The 24,836-nt window shown below is 33.7% G+C and overlaps 1 long non-coding RNA gene and 1 pseudogene across 2 annotated transcripts; one reads left to right on the forward strand and one right to left on the reverse strand.

Moving 5' to 3' along the window:
* Window positions 1-143: 143 nt before the first annotated feature.
* On the reverse strand, window positions 144-13,183 carry LOC143254959 (uncharacterized; annotated as a pseudogene). The gene is made up of 4 exons (XR_013030382.1): window positions 12,622-13,183; window positions 10,667-10,753; window positions 5,826-6,127; window positions 144-2,540 (listed from the first exon to the last, which is right to left on the reverse strand). The product of XR_013030382.1 is annotated as an uncharacterized LOC143254959 (transcript).
* Window positions 13,184-16,672: 3,489 nt separating this feature from the next.
* On the forward strand, window positions 16,673-18,866 carry LOC143254962 (uncharacterized). The gene is made up of 2 exons (XR_013030385.1): window positions 16,673-16,810; window positions 17,264-18,866. It is a non-coding gene; the product is annotated as an uncharacterized LOC143254962 (long non-coding RNA).
* The last annotated feature ends 5,970 nt before the right edge of the window (window positions 18,867-24,836 follow it).

Consider the following 24,836-nt stretch of genomic DNA (forward strand, 5'->3'; position numbering starts at 1 on the left):
AGTCCTTCAGCTTTAGGTTATCCAGAGCATTCATCTTGATAAAGTGTTCATTTTCCACAACTATTTCTTGCCCTTCATTGAACAATCCTTGTTATTAAGTATGTAAGCTACATACTTACATATCTTGTGCTCTCCCACACTTATCCCCAGAAGTATCACTTTATTGATCAGTCATGTACATACATATTAAATACACAAGAGCTGGTATAAATTTATACCAGTTTCATTTTTATGCCTAGCATCACCTTGTGGTCAGTAATAGCTATTTATTACAAAATAAAACATTGCACATAAATGATATATAAGGTCATCACTACATCTACCATTCAATGGTTATTAAAGTTTAATATATCTAATGTTTTCATAATTATTATCTGCGTGGGAGAAAGGGAACAAGATTTCTACTAAAATGCAATTTAACACAGCTACGTACAATGAATTTTTCCTGTTGGAAAACAAAGTTCCAAGCCCCTGTACTACATCCTCCACAACTGATTGTGGTCAGTATGATGGGCATGGATAGGCACTATTGTCCAACACCACAATTCCCACTGTAAGAAATTTTGGGATGGATGGCATCTTGACACTTCCTATAAATATTTCTCTTAAATGGATGTTTATAACCCTCCAAGTATAAATTTATCCACTATACAACTGTACTCTCAAATGACCAGAAACTTCCCATAAATCCAATCTACAGGTGTTTCACAATTTTCACCTATGTTAGCAATAACTGATGAATAACAGTGTTTTAATTTGTTTCTCTACACATAAAACAAACTCAGTAGATATTTAAATTGTATACTTCACACTAAATGAAACTATGTTGTGTCACAGTAGAAATAAATAAAGAGAAGTAGGTAGACAAGCTTTACTTAGTGTTCTGGCAAAACATTACCAGTGTATAACAAACATAATCTAGAAAATCACATGAAGCAATCAGTCTATGTGCAAATTTATCATTTCTGAAGATATTCCTGACAGAAGTTTGATCTATACCACAGGTACACACCTTGAGGTTCTACAATGCTTCTTAAAACATTACATTCAACCTTATGTCACTTATTTCAGGCCTATCAAACTAAACACAGAGCTTCTAAATGACAGTTACCAAAAAACATTATCAACTCTTCCCACTACAACAGATGATGGAATATACTTCAAATGTTTTACAACACATTAAAATGTGTACAGTACTTGTCCAGAAAATCCAGAAGAAAATGTAACCACTGTTTGGGTCAAGAACTTTGATGGCCTTAGAAATCATCTAGCTAAAGTTTCAGCCATACATTTTCTCTCCAAACAATATTATCTTTAATTAATTTAGTAACAGAATTTGTAAGAGATACTTTACATAACTGCAGGCTTCCTACCTTGCTCATGAGTTAACATGGTTTGTGTTTTTTTTCTAATAAAGGCAAGTCAATACACTGAGTAAACATGAAAGGAGGTGAGAATAAACTTCCACACCAAACTGATTTACAAAATGTAAAGCAGAGTAGCTGGTGAGTTAATAATTTTATGACTTTTGCAAACAATTCAATATAAAATAATTTAGTCTATCATCGACAATTCTTAAGAGATACTTACTTGTAACAACAAAAATCCTGATCATGAAACATCAGCTAAAAGTTTTAATACAATCCATATTTCTTCTAATAATTTGTAAGCTTTTATCTTTAAGAACAGAAAGACATTATGGCTGAACACCAGTCAGAAGCCCAGAATGATCAATATAAAATCAAAAGCTACAAGCTCTAATTCCTTTCCATTTTTTAAACATAAATTTGGTGCGTAATTATGAATGTAATGAACTACTACTTAAGATAATCTTAAACAACATGAAAACATCTCCAGCAGATTAAAAGGTACTCCTCACAATCTGATTAACATTGGTTATTTCTTTCAGGAAGCTATGATTATTATTAAACATGTATGCACCAAGAGTGTTTAGACTCACAAATCATTCAAAAGCCTAGAGTACTGTTAGCCTGTGTTTCAGTAAAATATTTCAAACATTGTTTTCTATGTGCACCATTTTTTAGAAACATTTCTTTTGAAAAAAGAAAAAACGAAACTTACTAATTCATTCTATACTATACATATTAACAAATAATGTAAGACATTTTATGACCAATAAAAGACAGTGTTGCTTTAAACATTCAAAGTACACATGATATACAATCTGGACTGGCTTATTATACCTTCAGAGTTTTATTACTAATTTGATCTCATAAAACTCAAGAACAAAACAGTCAACATTTGAAATTTTTATATATTCCTCAAGAAAGCATTATGGATGTTTTTAACCCAAGGTAACCTGAGTTTGATACTTAATCAATTACCCCAATATTTTAAGGAAAGCAAGAAGTTATAGAACCTTCAATGAATATAATCACACCTCTCAGCACAGCGAGAATGAGCCAGGTGTGTTTGCAAACAGCAATCTACTGAAACGGGAACAGGATCAGAACTGCAAGCACGGGTACACTGGACCTAACTGCCACAGCATTCTCAGCAACTACTGCTTATTACTGCACCTATAGTTACAGACAGTAAAAATCACATGAGATTGAGAAATAATGGTTCATCAAGTATTTTCAGTTTATTTCACTATCCTTGAAACAGTCCACGATAACAAATATTATCCAATTAGTGAAAGACATTTAACAATACTCCCAGGGGCTTGTGATAAAAAAAATCAACATTTAATGTTATTACAACTATGTTTAGCTGAAGTACAAGTTCATCCTACTCCAAATAAAATTTGCAGTTTTGTTTTACAATTATTTACACATTATCTAGTTTACATTAAGTAAGAAGTACTCACAGTAGTATAATAATGATTACAGAAAATTATCTATAACAAATAAATATATTGTTCATACAAATGTTTCAACCAGACTAACTGTAAAACTGTTGTTGAAAAGCTGTGAAGTCTAAGATATATCATCTTGTAGACTTTCACGAACCAAGATGTTAAGTGTTATAAACTTACAAAATACATACGCATGACATTTCTAACATGCACTATATTTCTGTTACATCAAATTACAATGAAACTGAAGACAAACATCATGGACATTCAGACCAGTACACAATGTTATTCCTGGCACCAAAAGTCTCTAACTCAAATTCAAGAAAAACTACCTAAATCACAATCACCATCAAGCATTAGATATTTTACAAAGTTCTTCCAACACAAGTAAAATATCATAGGATTGTGTGTGTATGTGTTTTTTTTTTAATAAGTAGCACATAAATGGCTTTTCAGAGATTTTAGTAAAAACTCTCATATCATAAATATTTATCCACCCTGAAAGCTTAGCTTGGAGTTGAGAACAATTTTTTTTTTTTTAATTCATTTTATGGAATTTGTTAAATGGAGTTTCAACAGTGTTAAGGGTTACAGTATTTAAGTATTACAAACAGTGCATGACTTTAAGAATGTGAAAACCAATACACGAATGACACAAATGAAACTGTACTATTGAAATTACTTTTTAAAAAAATAAGCACAAAGACATACATAAGCCCTCACTGAACTAACTATGGAAACACTGGATGGAGGATATTTCACTAAATACCACACATATAAACCCTCCTTAAGTTGACCACAGGAATAAGGGAGGGGGATATTTTCACTAAATGCTATATATATAAGCCCTCCTTACATTGACCATAGAAACATGGGGGGAAGGATATTTGACTAAATGTTTGAGAACAAAATACTTCAATAAATTATATTTCAAAAAGGAATTGACTGAAATAAACTTTGTTGGGGAGGAGCAATTATTACATGGACTGAAATTAACATTTACCTCTATAACACCTTTTCATATCCTATGGGTATATAAAACTAACATTTTTCTTCTTCTTTCTTTTTTTTACATAAGCCAAATGATAAAGGTAACTAAGATCACACAACACTTTTATTAGTAAATTCACTGTAACCAGCACACAACATTTAGAAATACCTTCCCTATACACACAACAGTCAGTTTTACTGTCCAAAAGATGGTATAGCTAATCTTTAAAATTTTATTCTAATTTCATAGTTTTTAATGTTAAAGAAATCATAACTTTAGATATGATATCACCTTGGGCTTCTCACATCTTTCCAACTACATATAATGTTGAAAAATAAAATCTAAATCACTTGTATTTAAAGTCTGCCATAAAAATAATTTCCTATGTTTCACTGAACTTTTTAAAATAAATAACCAATAATTTTATATTATTTTAAACAGAGGTTGCATGTTTAAAAGTTTTTCTTAAGCCTCACTCCTTCCAAGTCCTAGAAAATAGTTGTTTGGAAACATGGTAGTTAATAAAAACTCTATAAATTAACTAATAAGCATTGAATAAACAATAAAGTAGTATGTGCATGTGTTTTTTGTTTTGTTTTTTACTTTATCTGTAAAAATCCAAACAATAAATCTTAAAGTTTTATATGATGAACAAGTTGAAATGGTGGAAATACCAAAGGTTAAGTAAAAACCAAAAAACATTTGTTCTCTCTTAGTGATGTTCTAAATGATCCAGTTTCAAAGAAGCAAAAAATTACCAATTTGCAAAAGGACCTTTTTCAAACAAACCCTGGGAATAATTCTAATTATTATGCATGTGAATAGCTTTAATGGGAGTAATCTGTTCAATGTGTAAATTTATGTATTAGCTTAACACTGAAATATGGAACATTATATCATACTGAAACATGGTATATTACCTTACATGCTGATGGTGCTATTTAAATATGTGGAATTTCTACATTTAACTAGTACCATCAATAAGTAAACTGATATTATAATTACTCGGTTTACACAAGAATTTATACAATCAAAGTATGTGAATCTGTTACCAAGATTCAAATGCTTTATAAATTACATTTCCTAACATGTTAAGAACGTGTAAAAATTTGAAGTGGGCATGTTAAAAATGTGTTATGTTCCTTATTACACTATGTAAGAAACAAAATACCCAATTCTTAAAAAAAAAAAAAAAAAAAAAAAGATTTTTTCAACTTACTGTTACAGATCTAAATAATGCATATATGTTTTAATCAGCTATTTAATTTTTTTTCACATAAAGCTTGCCTTTTATTGTAATGTATAACTTGACAGCAATACCAAACTAACAAGTCTCTTGTGTATCATTCAACAGCTGTACCAAACTAACATGTCACTTGTGTATTATTCAAGGGCAGTATCAAATTAACGTGTGTTTTGTGTATTACTCAATGGCAGTACCAAACTAACAAGTGTCTCTTGTGTGAGAGAATCTCCCATACAAAGTTAAACATTTTGAAACTGTGTGAATTTAATAATCAAAACTACTGGTCACAGCTCACAGGTGTACTACGTATTTAGAACTGTAATTAAAAAATTTATTCTGAAAATTATTTTATGTCATTATGCACCATTTTTTTTCTACACAGGTGGGTGGTTGGAATGGAGGAGTATATCAAAATGAATGGAAAACCCGGTAACTAAAAATAGTCAATAGAAGTATAATTTTTAATTAGACACTAACATTTTGCACTACATACAACAAGGCATGTAAAGATTTTGGGGATTCTTTATCCTTGATATGGACATAAAGTGTAGAAAATAAATTGTTCAGCCATTAGGAAAAATTTTAATTCACCACTTGGAAATTATCTACAAACTACTATCACTACTTAAACAAAAAAATGAAAAAGAAAAATTAAAAATAAAGAAAAGATTAATTAAAAAAAAAAGAACCTAAATCAAATCTAACTCCACATATAATAATGAATATACGTGTTGAAATTTATCATAAAAATAAAAAGGTTTGACACATACATGTAGCCTGCATCAGGTCACCCCCAGACCATTTGAACTGCAAGTAGCCCTTGACAATGATTCACACTAACCCATCCCTTTCAAGAATGGGAACAGGACCAAAAATTAAGTCTCTCTCTAGGCTCTTTGACTGGCTCCTACTACTGTCACTTCTGTCTTCATCCTCTCGATTCTTGTCTGACACAGGGCTGCAACTCCTACTTGGACCAAGACTTACACTTTTGCTGTGGTTCCTCTTATAACCATTTTCATTCTTTTTAGAAAATTTACCCTTACTATGACTACGACTTTTGGACCGGGACCTGAAAATATAAACCACAGAAGAAAGTTTTCTTTTCATAATCTTCTAAACACCTTTATATGCTAAAAATGAATTTGAATAATATTAGGTCTAACCATATACACAACATAAATCCTACTAATTATAGTGTATAGAGGTGTTCAAAATTAGCTAAACTTTCTGGTTTTGTTATAATTTTGGAATAATTTGAAGAACTAAAATCCTAAATATCTTCAGGTTACTTCTTCAATATGATAACATCTTTTAGAACTTGTATTATGGGTATTTTATAATTTATGTATTCATACTGTGTAGTAAGTTTATAAGAACTTTACAAATAAATCTTTTAAAAAGTACCCAGTAATTTATTTATTAGAATAAAATTGAATAAAACACTACTTACAGGATGTGAAAGAAAAAACTTATTAAATGCCACAAGACCTTAACCCCGTGAATATGGAGTCAAAAAGTGTATGTCACAGACTGTCTGTTATAGTATAATGAATTTTAGAGAAGAAGAAAAGAGAACTTAAGTATAATTTAATACTTTTTAACTTTTTATTTTACCCTACATTGCTGATTTCAATATAGTTAATATTAAAATAGAAAAATAACACAGAATATAGTTTTACTGGTAAAATTTTACTTATTTAGGAGATGCTAGAGGTTATATAGAAATGGAACAAGAAAACTGTAAGCTGAAATTAAAAAAAAAAAAAGGTTTTATTCTTAACATGAAAACAACCCTGCACTCAGGCTAGTCAGTCAAACAACCCAGTAAATTTACAGACAATTCAAGTAAATTCATAATTACAGTAAATATTTTCTCTAATATGGGCATCAGATCAACCCAATGTACACAGATTTATTATCAATGTATATCAGTTAGACCAGCATTAAAGATTTAGTTTATTATTATAAACTAAGAAAGTACTTAAGTTCTCAATCTGCACTTCTTTACATCACATGCATAATGTGGGCTCCAAATTGCTCACTTCAGATCTTCTGAGTGTCCGACCAACCAGAAACAGATACTACCAATACTGAAAAACCAGAATGTAAACTAAGAATCTCCACTTTCCCTGCTTTACTGAGACATAAATAAATATAAAACGCATGACACTAATCCCTCTGTCTATTAAACTCTGTCTATTAAAAAAAGCCATTAATGCTATGATGGTGCTATTAGATTACTTACAACCAACAGGATAAAAAAACGTTTATTTACAAGGTTCCTTATGTGATTATATCATTTTTTCACCTGTGATTAGATATTTCCATTGTTTATGATCACATTTTTCTGTTTCAAGCATCTAACAAAATTCTTTTAACCTATTTATGCTTTAATTAGACAACCATTCAAAATATGGTAGTTCTGAAATATTCTGTTCTACTGCAAGACATGTATGTTTTTGTGGTGCAAAATGTACATTTGACAAGAATATTAAGAACCAATATAGAGTAAAATAACTAAGGATAAGGAGGTATGATCAAATACAAATAACTGGCTTTGATTCTAAAAGCATGACCACAATTCATTGATTTTTATACATTTTTATTTGATTTCTTGTCATATCTTTAATACAGTAACTAAAATATTAACATTTAAGATTTATTTTTAGATAACAAAAAGGAACTTTTACAAAATTCTATAAGACTGGCTCAAGCTGTGTTACATGATATTAATTTAATTGTGTATGGAAAGCTTTCCTATTATGATGAATTTACTTTAGTAATTAGACAGGATCTAAAGGGTCATTGTGAAAGAAAAAATTAAGATCAGGCAGATGTGAAAAGTTTAGAAAGCTAAGGCTGTTAGGATGCATAACTGTAATTGTCTCTTGTATCATTTTAAAAAATTAGATTTTTCTCAAAATTTCAATAGAAGATTGCCCTTGATGTATAATTCTCAAAATGGATATCTTTTCATCAAAACTCGCATTATTAAATCAATAATCTGTCATAAAATTTATCGTTAAGTTCAATGTTACCATTTTTTCAAGATATATGACACAAAACAAAAGCTTAAGAAATAAAATAATTAAACTGAAATCACTAAATATAAGAAACCATAACATCTTGTTACCAAATGCACTCCCACTTTACAGTTGCTACAACTCTGGTTTAGCTAAACGTTTTCTTTTTTTCACCTTGCAGCAATATAATGTTTTTCATTAATGTTATAATGTCTCAGTCTCGTGTTTTCTCAGGAAATAAATACTATCCCATATTTTTCACTTACTTTTGATTTAAAAAGAAACCTTTTTTTATTGCAAGAAAACTGATACTTTCACCAAAATACTAAGATCTTTGATTTTTTCCAAAAAATCAAAAATTATATTATGGACTTTAGTATTATCACTCTACATTAATGATTTAGAGTAGAGAAAATAAGGGATAAAGTTACATAAAAATAAAAAATGAAGATGAAAAGAAACACTTTTATTCTTAGCATGAAAAATCACCTTTAACTCAGTTCAACCTGGTAATGGCTTCATACACTGACAGATAAAATTTAAAAAACTTATTGTTTATGTTCAACAGCCTTTAATGGTTACTAACAGTTTACCAAATTCTGTGAAGATATACTTAGAAAATTTAGTTACAGAATGTAGAGTTTCATGGTTACATAGTTGGTCAAAATAATCAAGCCACACGCAGAATTCAAGCATCCTCTGCAATTCATAATGTAATAATACAACCAGAAAGTTCTTATACATATTGCAAACTATGAAGCCTGTCCCAAGCATTCATCTTTCTCCTGTTGGAGAATGTGCATACAAGTAAAGCTCAATATTCACTTTTGAAATGACACAAGAATTGGCATAAATAACACAAATTTCATTTTCCAAACAACATATTGTACACTACACTGTTAGGAATCAATTACATTATCATCCACATTTCAGAATGTGATGTACCTTAATGACTAAAAATATATATTTACCATAACTTATTTTAAACAACTCTTAGTATGACTGAAATGTTAAACAATTACTTACCATGATGGGTGGTATAAGGAGCTGAGTGCAAGGCAACCCTCTTAAGGTTCATGAAGTAACTTAAACCAATAGATTAGTTTAAACTTTTTCCCATCACTGAGAATGGGTATTTTTGCTTGTTATTTATATGTATGTCTGACAATGTAAGACCACATTAACAAGTTTATGAAAACCTATGATGAACTTATTTACTTGTATCATCTTGTATCTCATCATTTTCATCATAAAAATAGAATATTTATTAGCATCAAATAGTCAATTTATTTTGTACAAATGTCCTATACAAATGAAAGTTTTTTTTTTCTCTCAAATACTGACTACTGATGAGGACAGGTAAAAGTGTAAGTGTTTGTATATCCCAGGATTTCGGAGTTGTAAATCCATAAACATACTATTGATCCACAGAGGGATGGTTGAATAGAGAAGAGCTTTTACAATTATTATGTCAGGAAAATGTACGTTCAAGAAGTCTTGATACAAAATTATAAAAACCCTATAACTTGAACACTGTCAAAAAAATGTACCTTTCTTTTTCAGGGAACAAACTGATGCATGTCATACCATTATCATAAACATAAAACAGTTCTGTTAGCAAAGTAGCACTGTATTACCCGATCACATTTTCAAGTTCTATTCTCATTCATTCCATAATAGTTTTCAAACTTGGTAAGATAAAGCTATAATTATCAAAAAGATAAATTAATTTTGTAAAATATACATTATTTTAATTTTTATCTTGACTTTAAATTTGGACTAGTGGGAAAATAAACACACTAGATTTTCACTTTGTGTAGGTACACAGTTGCCTACTAAATAATATTACAAACAGTGATTACTGACTTACCTTTGTTGGTTACAAAGCTTTCAAATAACTGTGTAAATACAGATAGAACACTAAAACTCTAACACTATCATAAACATGTGAAAACAATATGAAATCATTTGGAATAAAATGTTGCTGCAGTTGACTGATAAGTAAATAATTCTTTAATGAGTTCTCTACATTTAACAATACACAAACTTAATGTATGTTTGAGATACCTAAATAGACAATACACCATCGAGTGAGTTGTATTCGAGTGTTACATATTAGAACTTTAGTTGACACAATAATGTTTGTATGTTAACTTAGTTGAAATAATGTCAAATTAAAAATTACTACTTTTAAATGATATATCAAACAGTATGTGTTAAATAAAATGCAGAATTTTAAGTTTCATTTGCCTAAAAAAAAACTACTTTAAAAGCTAGTATAATTACTGATATTATATTCACAATTTACCAGATAATAAGTACAGGGTAGCCCAAAATCTTTAATTTAAAATCAGTAACAAATAACTAAGAAAACACAATTATACAGTTTTCAGCATCTTGTAGCCAAACTCAAAAAGCTTTTATTGGCATGTCAGTAGACTGCAAAGTTTGCACCATTAGTGGCTCTTAGCATATATTTGATATTTGATATTTTCTGCAGATAGGTTAGTCTGACCCTCACTAGTCTAGTCGTAGTTTAAAATTGCCCTTACTAAGAAAATTAAGGAGTTTCTTACAGTGCTTACTTTGAACTTGAGTACTTCTGCTGACGACTTCCTGAAGTGCTTCTCGACCTTGAACTGTACCGACATGAATAATATCTTGATCTAGACCTGGAACGTGATTTACAAAAATCAACAACCATTTGAATCTTCTTATAATCAGCAAAATATATAATTTGACATTATATGACTCATAAAAATGTCTTGAAATTCACGGTGACTCATAAAAATGTCTTGAAACTCACAGACAAAAACTAAGTAATCATTCAAATGCAGAAAAACAACATCTTATTTAAATCTATTCAAACAATCCATTATTCCTTAATGGTAACAAGATAATAAAAGCTAGCAATTTTATTACACTGAAAATGTATTTTCAACAGGCACATACCTTTTCCTCATAGAAAGTTATTTTGATGTTCGTCTGCCCTCTAAGAAATGCTAGACACCAGTCTATATACCTCTTTTCTGAACTTGTGCATATCATGTGACTATTCTCCACCAACAGTATTGTGCCACCTATACTATCACAGCTAGCTCTCTCTATTTTTCCTACTCAATGCTCACTTTTGAGAATTGACAGGTTCCAACAGGAGAACACCAGCAGTTGAGAGGAAAGCATGAAAGAAAAGATAAGTACCTATTGGAAATATATTTTCAGTGTAAGAAAAAAAAATGTACAATGTGATCTTATCTCCTCTCACACAAATCTGGAATCCCACATTGCAAAGATGGAGATGCTGGTGTAGGTGCACAAATATCAAACCAAGTCTGACCAGCCAGATTGAATAGGTGTGCTCAAAGATCAAAATGAAGCACATTTGTAGGGTACTACACTACTTCTGGAATATGTATGCTTTTTATCCAGGAAATAGAAAATTAATCTAAAATGAATGAAAAAGAAAATTACTTGCACCAGTGAAATATTTTCTGAGAGACACAGGCTATAGCAATATGTAAACAAAGCTATTTAGATACATACCCAATCTCAACCAGACAGACAAGGTTCCCTAACTCATCCTCAGATTTAGGAGGTTGAAGATTAAAAGAAACCACCAAAATATTGTTATATATGTACTCATCCTAATGGAACAAAATAAACAGTGCCATAAGTCAAACAACCAGCATGATGAAGAAAATATTAAATGTTGGTAAAAAAACATGGTAAAACTTCCAAAATAGCTTCAGGAGCAAGTATCATAAACAGAATCCAACAAATGTGAAAGCCCATAAAAGACAAACACAATATCAAGTGGAAAGTTTAACAAGTACATCTTGGCAGAGGTTTGGAAGACCAGCTGCTCCTGAAGGCTTCGTCTCATTTTAAATATGAAAATCAGAAGTATTTGAATTGGCAATGTAATGTACAACTCCTTACACTGGTTTGGTGTCAAGAGAACTTTACTGAGTGGAAGTTTTCAACAAGTTTAATGAGTCTGTGATACAGCACTACGGAATAACAATCTTGAACGTCCACTCTCTCGAAAGAGGCAGATTTTCAAATTCAATACTAGTGCATAAATTGTAGTATCTGTAGCTAATACTATATGTACATCAAAGAATATAGCATTGGATACATGATTAAACATTCATTCGCGAGAAATTTCATTCACTCACGTTATATCTTGGGGTGTTTTTGTCATAAAATTAAAACAAATTTAACCAAACAATCTATTTAACATTTTAAATATTATAAAACAAAAACTTGCATCTTTAAAATATCGGGTCCTCGGACCGTCACCAAAATTAGTAAGTCTACGAACATTATTATTTAATACTGATTAAACTACGTTAAACTGTTGAAGAATTTTCACGAAAAGGCATCGGTAGGTCTCCTCACTAGTTGGGCAATTATTATATAAACAAGCGTTTCTGGATAAAAACAGTTGTGCGTATAGTACCAATAATTTGGAAATTGTTAGCTATGGCCAATGAGAAAATAAATGTAATAAAATAGGCTTAAGGATAGGCCTATTTACCTCTTCGATCTTGACAGAGACCGACGACTTCTTGAACGCGAACGTCCTCTCATTCAGCCTTCGTGTGACCCACTAGATCGCCATTGATCATTCGGCCTTCCATATTTAGCCATATGAACTCTTAATTCTCTACCATCTAAAACATATCCACCTATAGCATCCATGGCATCTTCTGCATCTCGTCTATCATAAAACCTTACAAAAGCAAAACCACGACTATCACGAGTATATGGGTGACGCGGTATATACACGTCTCCAATTTCGCCATATTTCTGAAATAAGCGTTTTAGGTCTTCTGCTGTTGTACAATACGCTAAATTGTCTGATTTAAGAGATGACATACCATTTCTTTCTGGAGGCTTTCTTCGACCGTAACTCATCTTTGATGATTTTTTTTTCACCAACCAGAGAACATATGTTAACTTTGCACAAAATAAACACTTTATGTTTCTTAATACACTATGCTAGCCTCGTTCAAATTCAATCTCGATAAAAGCACACCAACTCCTCAACATACAACGAGCACTTAAAACGATTCAGTTAAAAAGTAATTATATTATGTAGGCCATAGTTTCGTCGCTCCAATGAAACAAGATTAATAAGGTGTTAATAAACAACTTGGAAATAAACTTTGCAATGTAATAAATACAAAACTTTCAGAAAATTCCATATTTATTATTATTCGTGTAATATTATCAACTCGATATTATTTAAACTGAATATTACTCGTATATCCAGTAATAACTGGTCCACTTTCATCCACCAACCAGTATACCGTGCAATTTACGATTGCCGCTTGTCATTGGACAATCTTTTAGGGTTATTGCTGTATTGCCAGGTGGGTTAAGGCATACAACTCGTAATCTGAGGGTCACCAATTCGCATCTCCGTTGCACCAAACATGCTCGCTTTTTCAGTCGTGGGGGTCATCACCACACACCGCCAACTCTTAGGCAACTCTTTTACGAACGAATAGTGGGAATGATCGTAACATTATAATGCCCCCACGGCTGAAAGGGCGAGCATCTTTGGTGTGACGGGGATTCGAATCAGCGACCCTCAGATTACGAGTCGAATGCCTTAATTACCTGACCATGCCGAGCCACCTCTACCTATAGGAGAGACGGGAATAAACATTTATACTGATTATGTCATTGTTTGAAATGGTTTGTTTGTTTGTTTTTTTAATTTCTCGCAAAGCTACTCAAGGGCTATCTGCGCTCGCCGTCCCTAATATAGCAGTGTAAGACTAGAGGGAAAGCAGCTAGTCATAGTGATTAGATTGTGAAGGTCACGAAAATCCAAAACATCCCTATCTGTTAAAATAGGCCTTGGACTGGTTTTTCACACTATTTATGCTCCATAGTTGAAAGTTAGTGGACAGGTGTAGAACATTATTCCCACTGGCTTAACGAAAATGGTCTGTGTCGGTTGATAATGACGAACATAAGGACACATTTTCATAATTTTGGAAACCCGAATATAATCAACGCTGCGTCGCGGAGATGTGAGCTCTACTGAATGAATACTCCTTGGGCTTTATTATGAAGACTGATAACTGAATAGTTGTAGATGGATACGTTTTCATGTTATTTTATTAAATTGAACAAACCAGGTTTTAAAAGTCTGACACACACGCGCAAAAACAAAATTGTTTCAGCGAGTATTAGACATACCCGCTATACTAATATATACACAATCTCTATGGACAATATTACACGTTCAGAATATTTTAAATGGGCAACACAGTAAATTAACAATTTCTTTCGTCCATACTCACAACTGTCAAACCGATAATTATCAAATGTTGGTCTGCCAATTTTGGATATTTTTGCCAAAATAATCAAATTAATTACTTAATGCAATATATAACGTAATAATCAAATATGTATACATGTAAAACAAGAAGACTATATATATGTGTGTGTGTGCGTGGGGGGGATTCAAGCAAAGTCACAATAAACCATCTGCTGCGTCCGTTAGTGGTATAAGTTCGTTTGTTTGTTTGTTTTCTTTATTAATCCACGCTCACAGAGAGGGTAGAAACAAACATTCATCACGGATACAAGATATACCACGAAAATTACTGCATATACATGTATAGTAAAAGAAAGAGAGAGAGAAAAGAAGAATTACTTATAGCACATAAACAGAAAATTAATAGTAAGAGACAGGCTTAACCACTATTCCACCTGGGAACGACAAAAGAAAGGATTGTTTTTGTTGGAATTTCGCTCAAAGCTACTCGAGGGCTATCTGCGCTAGCCATCCCTAATTTAGCAGTGTAAGACTAGAGAGAAGGCAGCTAGTCATCACCACCAACCGCCAACTCTTAGGCTACTCTTTTTACCAACGAATAATAGGAGCGACCGTCACATTATAACGTCCTCACTGCTGAAAGGGCGAGCATGTTTAGTGTGACAGGGATTCGAACTCGCGAGCCTCAGATTACGAGTCGAATGCCTTAACCATCTAGCCTTAAAAGTAAGTTCAGATTTGTTTGGAATTAAGCACAAAGCTATACAATGAGCTATGTATGCTCTGCCCACCACGGGCATCGAAATCCAGTTTTTAGCGGTGTGAGTCCGCAAACATACCGTTGTGCCATGGGGGGGGGGGTGTTAAAGTTCAGTCGACTGGCCTTTTAATTGTTTTAAGCTGTGAAATATGTTGTTTTTATTTTTCGTCTCGCACCAGCGACTGCATTAGGGCAGTGGCGGATTTAAGGTTTGTGGGCCCAAGAGGCTGATAATGTAATTTTACAAAGAACAACATTATCAATGAGCCCTGGAACTGAGCTCCTTCTAGCTCCTATCTAAATACGGCACTACCTTAGGGTTAATTTTTCTAAGATAACAGCAAAATTATAGAAATATATATCACTTAATTTTAAATTATATATTTTTTCTTTTGTATACTGGTATAAGTATCAATGATCATACAATGCATACCTCGTCCTAAAACAGTTGAATAACAGTTTAATAACAGTTTATTTCAAACAAAACTGTGTGTGTGTGTATTTTTATTTTGCAAAGCCGTCGAGGGCAATCTGCTGAGTCCACCAAGGGGAATCGAACCCCTGCCAATACATCTAATTGGTTAGCTTTGTTTTGAATTTCAAGCACTGTAGTTAAAGCGAGCGACAATAAATTTCGTCTGTATCGTACCGTAACTACAGGTAAGTAACAACTGTTATCTGTATTTCAGTTGTGTTAGGCCCGGCATGGCCAGATGGTTATGGCGCTCGACTCGTAATCTGAAGTTTGCGACTCAAATCCCTGTCATATCAAACATAGTCGTTCTTTCAGCCGTGGGAGCGTTATTTGGCACGCTCAATCCCATTATTCCTTGGTAAAAAGAGTAGCCCAAGAGTTGGTGGCGGGTGGTGATGACTAAGTGCCTCCCTCTAGTCTTACACTACTAAATTAGGGACGGCTAGCACATATAGCCCTCGTGTAGCTTTATGCGAAATTCACAAAACAAAAGCATAAGTCTTTACTGTATATCTGTACCATGTTTATCGGCCAAAGTTCTGTATAATATTTTCCTTATGATTTGGGATATTAATTCAAAACGAGATTTTACTTTTATTTATCAAATTATTGTACAAAGTTTTTCACTTCCTAATTTTTTAGTATCTGGTTTTAAGCTAGAAACATTGTTTCGTTCTTTAATAACCACATTTCCACGACGATCAGCAGTCCAACACGATTAACAATATGTTTAAATTATGTTATAATCGCAGTCATTATTTGGTTTAAACCTTCTTCATCTTCATAGATAGATATTTTAACTAAATTCTGCCCCTAATTAAATGACCCACGATAAAGCTGCGGATTTTAAACACTAAAAACAACTTTCGATACCTCTGGTGGACATAGCATAGATAGCCTATAGAGGCTTTGCGTGTGACGTCACTCTTGACCTAGTTACTGCTGACCGCCATGATGGGTGGCAAGCTCGGCGTGTTTATATTCCAACACAAGGGTGATTCATAGTCAAAAGTGCGCGATGGTACACTCGTGTTGTGCATTTAACTGTTAAAATCGACATGGACAGGTAGAAAATGTGTCATACTACAGATGTCCCAAAGATCCCGACCGAAGAAGACGATGGATTGCAGCTGTCAATAGGAAAAACTGGACACCTCCAGAGCACACCAGACTTTGTAGTAAACATTTTGTGTCAGGTATGTATAATTCATCTATAGCCAGGCTGAATAAATTGAAACTTACACGCATGATATATGTATAGCAGAACACACTGCAGCACCAGTCAAAGAAATGTTTTTGCACACTTTTCTTTTACTTTTAAATAACTGAATAGTAAATTTACTGAAGGAACAATATCATTCATGATGAATAGGTTATATAGCCATTTGTACATTAAGACAAAATGTTAATATCTCTTAAAGGACCAATTTAAGTGATTCATCAGAAAACCACAACTGGCACAAGATTAAAAAGTGTGCAAATAATTACTTTGTTGGCTGTACATTCAGTTGTTAAACAATGTTCAGCATATTCAGTTATATATATATATATTCAGTTAAAAGTGTACAGTGTATCTGTTATATACAGAAATATTATCTGATGATGCCTGTAGATCTATATCTTAACTAAATTATTGTACTCTGTTTCAGGGACGAAGAGTGATGATCCCCTATCACCTGACTATGTACCTTCCATATTTCATTTTACACGTTCTCCCCTGAAGAGAAGGAAAGCTGCTGAATTGTGTAAATATGAAAACAGGAAAGAAGTGACCAAAAGGAGAAAAGAACAACAAAAGAGACATGAAGCTGCTGCTGGGCTGCTTGACCTTGCTTTCATAGAATCTGCTGGCACTGCTGCCACTGATAGCAGCTGTACTGATTCTGCTGATGAACTTGAAGCTACATGTGATAATTTTGACTTATGTAATCACAATACACAACTGAGACATGTATGTAATATAAAATGATGTACAAACTTTTGCTGTAATGATGACTTTATCCGACGTTGCCCTGGTTATCTGGACATTCTGTACAAATCCTGCCACAAAGTACTTGTACGCATCAAGGCTTTTGTAACCTTTTAGACTTTCATTTGTATAGGTGGAAGTCCTGTTTATCAAATATATATAAATGTCACCATATGTAATATTTGGCAGATCTACTCCGGCAACAGTCTGACTTTGAGCAACGTTGTCTTGGCTGGATATTACTGGCGTAAATACACGTGGCGGGAGCATATACGGGTCTCCTACACCCAGTTCCTTCACGTTTTCCTCATACCTGGCCTTTTCAGCACCTGTCAGGTGTGCTACAAGTGATGAAAAGCCAGCGGCAGCTATTTGCATGTGAATAGTACTGAATACAGCAGTTGTTAACTCGTTCAGTCATGCGGGACACTTGCCACCCAATATGGCGGTATGTTTACAAACCTCGTTGTGGTCACGTGACACTAATAGGTTCACGTAAAACCTCTATTGTGTAGCTATGCGCTTAACCACAAACAAAGAAGTAACTGAATCGCACTTTCTTTTTATTATTTATTGTCTTTACTTCTAAATTGGCCCCCTACTTGGACAGCAATAAGCCTACGGAGTTACAACGATAAAACTAGGGGTTCGATTTCCCTCGTAGGACACAGCAGATAGTCCGATGTTCTTTGTTTTTTGTTCTTTTGGAATTTCGCACAAAGCTACTCGAGGGCTATCTGTGCTAGCCGTCCCTAATTTAGCAGTGTAAGACTAGAGGGAAGGCAGCTAGTCATCACCACCCACCGCCAACTCTTGGGCTACTCTTTTACCAACGAAAAGTGGGATTGACCGTCACATTATAACGCCCCCACGGCTGGGAGGGTGAGCATGTTTGGCGCGACGCGGGCGCGAACTCGCGACCCTCGGATTACGAATCGCACGCCTTACGCGCTAGGCCATGCCAGGCCTATAGTCCGATGTGGCTTTGCTATAATAAAAACAAACATACGCATAATTCTAGGTTGAAAGGAGAATTTCGCTCGAATATGTTTGTTTACTTTGAAAATAAGAATAGACAAGAAGTTAAAGACAGGAATGAATAAAATTACACAATAAGTTTAATACAACAGGATGGAATAGATAATTCGTTGTTCCTGTAATGAAACTGTCCTTGTAATTTGAAATAGTTTCACACACTTATAGAGAAGAATTCATATAAAGGTTGAACTTATTCGATGATTAAAATCTCCAACTTTATATTCAAACGAGAGATCTATTAATGAAGTCTCATTATTTTTGTTAAAATAAACTTCATAATGGTTTATCTATTCTGTGTCTATTACAAGGATCGATCGTTTAAACTTAATGTTGTAAGCCCTCGCGCTTACGGCTTAGCCACCAGGGTTGTGGACAGATATATTAATAAAATATTTGGAGAGTAGAAATAATGTATGAACCACATTTGTGAGCCACGTATTAAAATATATAATTTTATAATGTATTCTCCATTTTCATTCTTATTATTCTTTTCTTGTTTTTTTTTAAATAACGTTAATCATGCATAACATACCGCGTCCAAGGACATTATGCTTGACTCAATATTTTCCGTTGTGCAACAGATTGACAAGAGAGGGCGCTAAACAGAGAATAAAAAGTAATTTAATATTTATGAATAATCATTCATTTGTTGACTCTGTTTCGTTAACTTTTATTATAAGTACAGATAACGAGAGCACATGTAATAAACTTAAAAGGTATATATGGGAGTGTCTAACAATGTGCTGTGGTTTTTTCGGTTAAATAGCTGTAACCTAAGTTGTTATACCGATGTGAACAAACCTGTCACGAGTGTTATTTTTATATAATTTATTGCGTACGAACTCAATTTCAAGTTTTGTATACCAAAGTTGTAGCACCGCGCCTTTCTCAGCAGGGATACACTAATAGAAAAATTGATGAAAATAAATGTTTTTACAAAGTTGGTAAATAAACGCAGAGAAATTGATAAATATGAATGGAGGATAGATTAAAAATAATATTATTACCGACGACAGAAAATGTTTGTTTGTTTGTTTTTTTAATTTCGCGCAAAGTTACTCGAGGGCTATCTGCGCTAGCCGTCCCGAATTGAGCAGTGTAAAACTAGGCAGCTAGTCATCACCACCCACCGCCAACTCTTGGGCTACTCTTTTACCAACGAATAGTGGAATTGACCGTCACATTATAACGCCCCCACAGCTAAAAAGGCGAGCCTGTTTGGCGCGATGGGGATGCGAACCCGCGCCCCTCAGATTACGAGTCGCACGCCTTAACCCACCTGGCCATGCCGGGTGTGCGGAAAATGAAAACGTTGATCAAAGTGAGAAGAAGTGAGTAGAAGAAGAAACAGAAAAGACATGTGTATAGATAAGTTATATATTAATAGATATTTATAAACATTTATTACTAAGACCTTACAAGCTATGAATATACAAGAGCACACAATTATAGCGCAGTAAAAAAGGAGCAATTCACACTAATTTTGTTATAATATATATTAGGCTGAAGATTTCAGATCGTATTAAGCAAGTATGCATACAATCAAGTCTTAACATCAGAGTTACAGAGAAACAGGTAGAACTTGAAAAATGTGTCAGTAAAGTCAGCCTTTAAACCCAAGACATGCAATAAAAAAAAAAAAAACCGCAGAAAAATGTAGAGGTTGTAAATCAGGTTGATGAGGAAACTGTAACCACAGCAATTTAATATACAGTTTGACATGTAAACTTCGCGGTTCTGTATACGTCGGTAAAAGAGTCGGAACTATTAGGGAAAGAATAATTAATACCTTCAAGTTCTACACACATTAGAAACAGTAAAGCCAGTACCGTGGTTACGTTTTTTGACAAACACGGCATAATTGATGCTGATTGTCCTATAAAAGCAAGCATTCTTACTCACTGCCACAACGTTTAGCGTTAGAAAATACAAAGAAGCCTTGTTAATATCAGGGTATAAGCGACAGTTAAACAAACAATTAACCTGGAACTTATTAATTTTTACTGCTTGTTTTTAAACACAATATCAGATGTAAGCTTTTGTTCAATTATTTTATATTTTATTCTTCATGTGGGTGAAGATATTATAATACAAAAAGTATCGTGAAATGGGTAGTTTGTAATTAAAACAAAAACCTACACTAGGTGTTAGTTGTGCTGTGCCCACCATGAGTATCGAAACCTGGTTTCTAGCGTTGTATGTACACAGACTAACCGCCGTGCCGGGGAAGCTAGAATCTTGTGTGTGCTCATAAAGTGGAAGAGAGACATTTTCTGATAGTTTATTGGCACGAAGTTCTTCACGTAGGTATCACATTCATACTAACAAAACAATCACCATTTTCACTCGAGAAATTTAAATAAATACATTACTGTAAGGAGAAACTTTATTTTCCCGATCTAAATTTACAAACAAACAAAAACAGAAGTATTAGCTTATGTTGTTGTGCAGCCTATTCGACCCAAAAGAACGTCATAGGTACAATAAAATAGATGTAATCCATCCATAAATTATGTGTACAGAAGCCAGAAGTTGAAACGTTTATTGCATAAAGTTACTTTATGCCCCCAGGTGGCTCGGCAGTAGGACTGGGAGCTTATAACTTTTGAATCTGGAAACTGATTCCTGTAACAGACACAACCCATTCTTTATTATTAACCGAAGCCTCAAGAGAATTTACGTATGAACTTTAACTGTGTGGACTGATGTTTAAGTCACTCGACTAACAACCTGCGAGTTCGAATCCTGTCGCCGAATATTCTCACCTTTTCATCTTTTGGAACATTATCATATGGTATTGACTAACTACTTCCCTCTAGTGTATCATTTCTAAATTAGGGGCAGTTAGCTTGACGTCAAATTAAACAAACAAATCTGATTTTACTTTATTGTAATTCAATCTAAATTGGAAATACTATAAAATAATCTGATATCTGTTTAAGAGACTTAGCTGTAAAAATGCTGCTTCCTGGCTTCAATAACAAGTTAACCCTGACTACGGACATGAACATATTAAAATAACTACTTGAAATCTAATTAACATAAAAATTAATGAATTATTAAATCTCGCTGGCTTTTGACCGTGCAACACTTTGGTTGTTTGAAGTTGAGCACAAAGCTGCACAATATGCTATATGTGATCTGCCCACCACAGGTATCGAAATTCGGTTGCTAGCAGTGTGTGTCCGCAGACATGCCGCTGTGCCACTGGGGGCTCCATACACCAGCTAATGATGTATGACAAACTAGAAATTCTAGAAAACACAAAGGCCTATTAAACGAAGATTACCAGAAAAATAAGACTAAACAACTTCATTATGTTCACGTTATTTATAATATTCTTTATTATTGTACAATAGGATAACATGTTGTTGTAATGCATTTGTTGATTATTTGTAATTACGTGTTACAATTTGGCCAGCAGATGGCACTAGCTTATACAGTGTGTAGGTGTTTGAGGAGTTAATAAAGAGTAAACATTTCATCACGCACCGAAGGTAGTCTTATTGTAAAGTACTTAATAAGTGAATAAAATATTTCCTTTTTTTTTCTGAGGAAAACAGAAGAGAGCTATCATTCACTTTTTCTTTTGTTTTAGGAGTAGTTTTAAAAGGTTTGATCATGGCCTAGTTTTAGCACAAATTTGGTCTCAGTCTATTGAATAAGAGCAGAATAATGTTGAAAAATTGTTTCGCAGCAGAGTGAACAGCAAGATGGTTATGGCAATTCATTTGGTCAAGGACTTCTCTCACCTTTTCCATTTGTCTAGTGAGTAGATTATTAATAGTGAGGGTTGTCTCTCCTTAACCTGAGCATTCGTAGCTCCTTCCTACTCCCTCTGAATATACAGATTTTCCATTGGAACATAAATGGACAGTATACTTTGTCTGAGCTGTTTGATGTTATGGGATTACCTCAGAAGATCCCACATTTGTACTAAAGCTGAACATTAAATGTCTGCCGTTGTCCAGGTTTACTGTGTGTGTGAACTGTATAAACGTTTTTTCTTCTTTTGTGTTTTAAATAAAAGTTTTTAATACCCATATCAACCGTCTCTCCGATATATATTTACTTCTAGGATAACCAGTTTGATGGTACCTTGTCTAACCATACCAGCCGTCTTTACAATATATATATTTACTTCTAAAGTAACTATTTTGGTGGTACCTTGGTTAAGCCAAAATTATCTATCATTTAACTTGGTCTGCCATTCAGTAGGCATGGCACAGGATGATACTACTTTTACAACAGAATTTAAAGTCTAAGAGATCATGTTATCCTTCCACACTTACAATTTTATTTATTTTCTAGTAAAAAAGACTCAACGCTGGTTTATGCAGTAACTTACCTATTCAGGAACGTTATTTCACAAAAGATTTGTGAGGTAAAAACAAACAAATTGACTTCGTGTGAGTTCCACAATTTAACTGGAAACCCTAAAGCAACAGTTTAATTCGCGTATATGGTTGGCCTGGCTTTACTAGACATATGTTACAAAAACTACCACTGAAGGCCACTTTCAGTGCTTGAGGAAAGCGGAGTGTTCGCCCCATTCCTCCACCCCAAATGACATCCCTGTAACTGTAAATATAACCTTCGTACATAATAAAATAAAATTAAACAATGGCTGTTTCAAGAAGTGTAAATTACAGATACTTATATTTTATTACGCACTTTAAATAAGATTAGAGCTATTGTGATATTTGACAGCAGAATTTCTATTTACAAAATTGTTTTTATCGCTAGTTTATGAATGAAATACCAAAAAAAAACAACCAGCAAAATGGCATTTAATGGCAAAAAATAAGCAAAATGTTGCGTTAGTCCTGCAAGAGAATAGGCCTAACTGTTTTAAGCTTATACGTGAGTTTCAATCACAGTAATTGATTTAAGCCAATAAAAATTCAAAGAGAGAAAACTTAAACTTACTTAAATAGCTCTATTTGAGTTTGAATAGCATTACACAATAACTGTCACGTGTGTGTTGTCTGTTTGTGATATACGGTTACATAAAAATTCAGATTAATTCAAAATGGAGTCTGTATCTGAAGCAAAACTTTAATTATCCGAAGTTGATCGCAGGGCAGCTTTGTTTAAAAACAACAGGTAAAAATCACAATAACCAAATTACACTAACAAAACATTCAACACTCCAGATATTGAAGCCTTGGTGCACTGATGCATAGAACCATAAAGATCAGAGCCTGCCACATATGTCCATTTTAAGTCAAGCTATCAAAAGAGATGAGCATAGATAATTTGAAAGAGGATCAAGTACTCTTTGTAAGATACTTTATCCGGTCTACTAATACCCAACCCCTTGTGTGTCAGGAGATCCTCTGTGTGGAAAGACTTCCAGACTGCTGGATTTAATCAGCCTTTTATAATATCTTGAATTTAAAGTATGAACTTGAGTGTTGAAAATATGCAGAAGAACGAATGGAAATTTATCATTAGGCACTACTCATTCTTTATTTGACGTGATGTAGGAGGTGGCGCTACTCCTCGTTTACTGTGGAGTGAGAGGTGGCGCTACCTTGGTAATATAATGTAGATTTAATATACTGGTCAAGAGGGTTATTTCTTTAAACATTATATATGTATCAATTAGACTTAGTATGGTAAACATTATATGTAAAAACTACACATATATATATATATATAAGTAGAATCTTCAGGAGTGTGATGCCATTTCCACCTAGCCCGGCATGGCCAAGCATGTTAAGGCGTGCGACTCGTAATCTGAGGGTCGCGGGTTCGCATCCCCGTCGCGCCAAACATGCTCGCCCTTTCAGCCGTGGGGGCGTTATAATGTTACGGTCAATCCCACTATTCGTTGATAAAAGAGTGGCCCGAGAATTGGCGGTGGGTGGTGATGACTAGCTGCCTTCCCTCTAGTTTTACACTGCTAAATTAGGGACGGCTAGCACAGATAGCCCTCGAGTAGCTTTGTGCGAAATTCAAAAACAAAAAAACCATTTCCACCTCCCTCTCTCTCTCTCTCGTTATTTGGGTCAGGTACACTTGACCTTTTCCAACTTCCTTTTCCTTGTTAGTGTGGGCTGCTTAGTATGTTGATAATTATTACATTAGGGCCAGAGTAATTCACATTTACTCGGGCCCCTTTCAGGGCAATGTCCATGTATATTGCACCATCAGTTCCTTCATTAATGTCTAGCTCATAGGTGGCCTGTTTTATTATAGCACTTAATTAG

The sequence above is a fragment of the Tachypleus tridentatus genome, chromosome 7 (assembly GCF_004210375.1).
Source record: "Tachypleus tridentatus isolate NWPU-2018 chromosome 7, ASM421037v1, whole genome shotgun sequence".
In the NCBI taxonomy this organism is placed as follows: Eukaryota; Metazoa; Arthropoda; class Merostomata; order Xiphosura; family Limulidae; genus Tachypleus; species Tachypleus tridentatus.